This window comes from Hibiscus syriacus, unplaced genomic scaffold (genome assembly GCF_006381635.1).
Source record: "Hibiscus syriacus cultivar Baekdansim isolate YM2019G1 unplaced genomic scaffold, ASM638163v2 tig00003041_pilon, whole genome shotgun sequence".
NCBI lineage: Eukaryota > Viridiplantae > Streptophyta > Magnoliopsida > Malvales > Malvaceae > Hibiscus > Hibiscus syriacus.
In genome coordinates this window covers 6558493-6563267 of record NW_024061960.1, presented here as the reverse complement: position 1 = coordinate 6563267, position 4775 = coordinate 6558493, and positions in this window count along the sequence as shown.

The following is a 4775-nucleotide window of genomic DNA, read 5'->3' as shown; positions in this document are numbered from 1 at the left end:
TATTCTACTGATGATGTGAGGGCGGTGATCCCACATGAGTTGAGGGGCCCATCAGATGTTTGGATGGCAATGATCCCCTTGATTTGTTATGCGACCGTCGAGTGGCACTCCACTAATCTCGTGCTCCGGTAATTTGGTTGTTTTCAACCAATTCCAGAAGCACCTCGCAATATGGACGAGTTGCATAGCACAGATAGACGTGATAAGACAGATACAGATTGGCTAGTGAGGCATCATACGTGGGTTGTGTTGTGGAAGGATGTTGGGATTTTCGGAAGCTCGATCGACAACCGGAACGATTTGCAAAGAGGGGTCGGAACAGTTTTTGAGTTTAGGGAGTAAGGAGATTGAAAGATAGAGAATTGCACAGCGATTTATAGTGGTTCGACTTTCTCAACCAAAGTCTACGTCCACTACCTTAGCTCCTCACCAAGGATTTTCTAACAAATTCACTAATTTGTTCTTTCTTTTGAGGACAAAGAGATAACCTTACAACTCCCTAGTTTTTCCGGGCTAAACTAGAACCTTTCCCTAGCTTTTACACGAGATAAGCTAGAACCTTTGCCCTTTACAAAAAGATAAAATAAGTAAACAATAAAACCTCTCTAAGGTAGGTGTTTACAAGATTGAGCTCACAAGAACAAAATATTTACAAGAGAAAGATTAAATAATAATGAAAAACTCTTCTCTTGTGTTTGATTGCTTGGATAGTTGTTCTCTTGCTTCTTCAAGTGTCCTTAGCTTGTATTTATAGCTTGGAATGTGTTTGATGTTGTATATAGTCGTTGGGGATGTTTTGGATCCGTTTGGGGATGATTTTTCTACTCAAAAAGGCTGCCCATAACATGGTGCATCGGTGCACTATCATGGTGCATCGATACCCCTTCATTAAATTCAAATAAACTAGCCGTTACTAGCCGTTGCAGCCTTCGTGCATGGATGCACAGAATGATGCATCGATGCACTAATTGCATTCAGTGTTTGAGTGCATGGATGCACTGCATGATGCATAGATGCACTAGTGCAGGTGCATGGATGCACTGCAGGGACACATGGATGCACTGCAGGGGTGCATGGATGCACTTTGACACCCTTTAGCATTTTGGCTCAAATATGAATTTAATGGACTTTGAATTATTTTTGAAACCTTTTAAAACTTTGAATAAATTCAATTAAGTCCAAAAACATTTTGTAAATTCAATTCAAGTCCAAAAACCATTTTGCCTTAAATTTGTTATATCGAAAACAATTCAACAGAGGATCGACATCGACGCCTTCCCCACAGAGAGCCCATTTTACTTGACCTCTTGATGGTTGCTGACGGTTATTACAAGTGGTTCAACAGTAACGACAAACTGTTTATGCTTCCTGAGGATGCACGAGGGTAGACCCTTTCGCGACGTCGACAGAGATGTTCACCGACACAACACCATCGTCCCCCAACTCGTGAACGGAGAGCAGGTGTATCCGGTTCATCCTCAGTTGCACCAGTAGGACCTTCACAACAGTCAATATATCCAGCGACTTACATACCACAACCATATATGATGCCGCCACCGCCTTTCCATTACCAGATGTCGCCGCCGCCTTCACCTGCTTTTATGACCCCACCTCCGCCACCATCACAGATGACCCCTCCTGGAGGCTATTATGGATCTATGTTTGTAGATCCGACTTGGGGTTCATATATTAGATATTTGGCGGGTTCAGCCTCATCTCCCATGGCCGCAGCACAGACACCTCCTGTACAGTTTTCACACTCAGCGATGTCTGGGTTTTATGAGTTTTCCCAGTTTTCGCAGACCTGTGGGATAGTCAGTCATACCCTCCAGGTCCTTATTCTATGGAAATGCTTCATCTTCATCAGCTCCTCATCAACCTAATGTACCTACTCAGGACGACGACGACGATGATGGTGGTGATGATGAAAACAGTGAGGAGTCACAACCAATGATACAAAGAAATCCTCCTCGAGACCGACAGTCACCGCCCAGCGGAACACATTCGTGTCACAGACATCGATAGATTTTATTTTTTTATTATATTTGTATTTAGTTTATTGGACTTTTTAATTGTAATTTTTTATTATTTCTCATTTAATACTTACTTTATTTTGTTAAATTTGTTTGACTTTTTTTAATGTATTTAAGTTAATTTTGTTTATTACCATTTAATATCAGTTATTGTAATTTGATTATCATTTACCATTTAATACTTATTGTAAGTTTGTTGTATTTAAAATTATTTTAAAATACCAAATTGTTCGATAACTTTCTTAAGTTTGTCACTTATTATCTCTTTTATTATAATCACATATAACGCAAACGTCCAATCTCGTATTATTGTATCGTTTTTTTAATCTTCATCAGCGATTATCGAATGACATTAACTTGAAGCAAATGCAAATCAAAGTACAAGAATTATTATTTGATAAACAAATACATCATTTCCTCATCAATTGTTACTTGATGGCAACAGAAGTGGACATGTTTTTCTAGTGTGTCTTGGGTTTCTACAATGCTCACATCTTCTGTCTTGTCTAGATCTTTCTCGAATATCCATATCGCAATGAATTCGATTGGATTTTGGATGACCACGCTCCCTCAATAAACTCGGATTTGGTACAATCGAAAGCTAATCTTGAACCTCATCAGGGTCTTTGTCATTACCTATGGGGGAAACTCAAATTCGTATACCTTAAAAACTTCATATAGTAGGTATACAGGATCCACCAAATGGTTATAGTCTTGACGTGTATGCGAGCAAGCTGCTATCACATGAGAGCATGGATACTTAAGAGCTTGAAAAAACCCACAGTCGCACGTTTTGTCCCTTAGATTTACTCTTAACGACACAGTTTCAATCCCTTGAAGAGGTCGCGGCAACTCTGTGACACGAAACATTTCATGCCTTCTAGAGAAACTTGTTACAGACTTTCCATTTGATGCAACAATTTTTTTCTATAGATCTGCAATTAATCTAGGGTGATAGACATGACCGCCTTGCATCTAGGTTTGAGCTTGTCCCCCGAGCTTCACAAAAAGTGCCCCCAAACAAAAATATATAGTCTTTACCAAAGCCGCTACTGGTAAGTGACGTGCACCCTTTAAAGTTGAATTGATTACCTCTGCCAAGTTGGTCGTCATGTGTCCATATCGATATCCACCATCATATGCGTTCGTCCAGATTTCTTTATCGATGAGGCTGATGTAATCGTATCCTTCATCGTTCTTCGCCCGCAAATCTTGAAGCATTGATTTAAACGTTCGATGAAGTAGTTCGTAACCTGATCAAAAAATGTATAACTTACTAACTTGCTTTCTTTGCAAAATTAAAACGATCGAAAGAAAACAAACTACATCAGTTTCACTTACCCATATGCACAATTAATCGACATTCATCATTCTTCTTGTACCTTCCATGGTAGTTCACAGCAATGTGTCGGAGATAATATCTATGTTGGACAAAAGGTGGTTGCCACATTGGATCCAAAGACTCTATTGCTGCTTTGATCCCAGCTCCGCGATCTGAAATGACACAGATGTTTTCCCTCGTGATAACATGTGCACGTAAATTTTAGAGGAAAAAAGCCCAAGAATATGTATCTTCTCCTTAGATAAGAGCAAAAGCAACTGGAAGAATGTTGCGATTGCCATCTTGGACAACTGCCAATAATAAAACTTGCTTGTATTTTCCATACAAGAAAGTCCCGTCGATCTGGACCACAGGCTTGCAGTATTTGACAACATTAACGCACTGTGGGTAAGTCCAAAAAACCCAGTAGAATTGGCATCGATTGCGGAGAACTCGATAATTATGGTATGCATAGGAGGTTTCGAAGTCCACAATTATCCCCGGATTCAACCTCCGTACAAGCCTAAACCAGCCTGGAAGTTTGTTGTAAGATGCATCACATTCGCCATGAAGTTTGACAATGGCATTTTGTTTTGCTAACCAAGCTTTTTTATAGGAGACAGTGTACCCATACTGCGATTGTATAGTTGAAATCAACACAACAACAGCTATATGAGAGCTTGCTTTTACCATGGGCATGATAGCTTGACATATCACTTCAAAGTCCAAGTTGAGATGATCTTGGTTGACCACTCCAGCACAACATGTGTGAGGGTCGTTGTATACTGTTAGATCCCATCTGTTGTTTTTCCTCTTCTTCTTCGATAAACGAACCATCCAACTGCATCCGTTTTCGCGTCGGGCACAGTAACATACATATTTTTTGGTCGTGGAGCGGTCGACTCTAGACTGAATAGAATTACGGATATTGTAATTTTTGATAGCCATCATCGCTTCTTCCTTGCTTGAAAACTTCATGCCTAAAGATAACTCACCATTATTTATTGATGAGTAATATTCATAGTCACCGAGATGAGGCATATCCGCAAATTTTGGCCAGTACATTGCATCATAATCAGCTTCATACATGTGTGTTGGAGGGTCAGTTTGTGTCACATTTGCTGGAACTTCATCTACATCGTCATCACCATCGAAGTTGAGTTGTGGTGATTCTGGGTGAATGAATAGTCCAGTCTCAGCACCATTCGCACCAAGCTCACGAAGCAGTTCTTCTAGTGGAGATGATGGTTCCTCCATGCTCTCCACATTTAGGTCAAAGAACCTACTACTGGCACGCATTCCCCTTGAACTAGAAGGCATATCTGGATTGAGATCGAAAAAGCTCGCAGTCGAATGCCTCCCCCTAGAGCTTGAAGCCATCGTGTCAAATGGAAACTGCACAGATTGTTGCGTCGATGTCA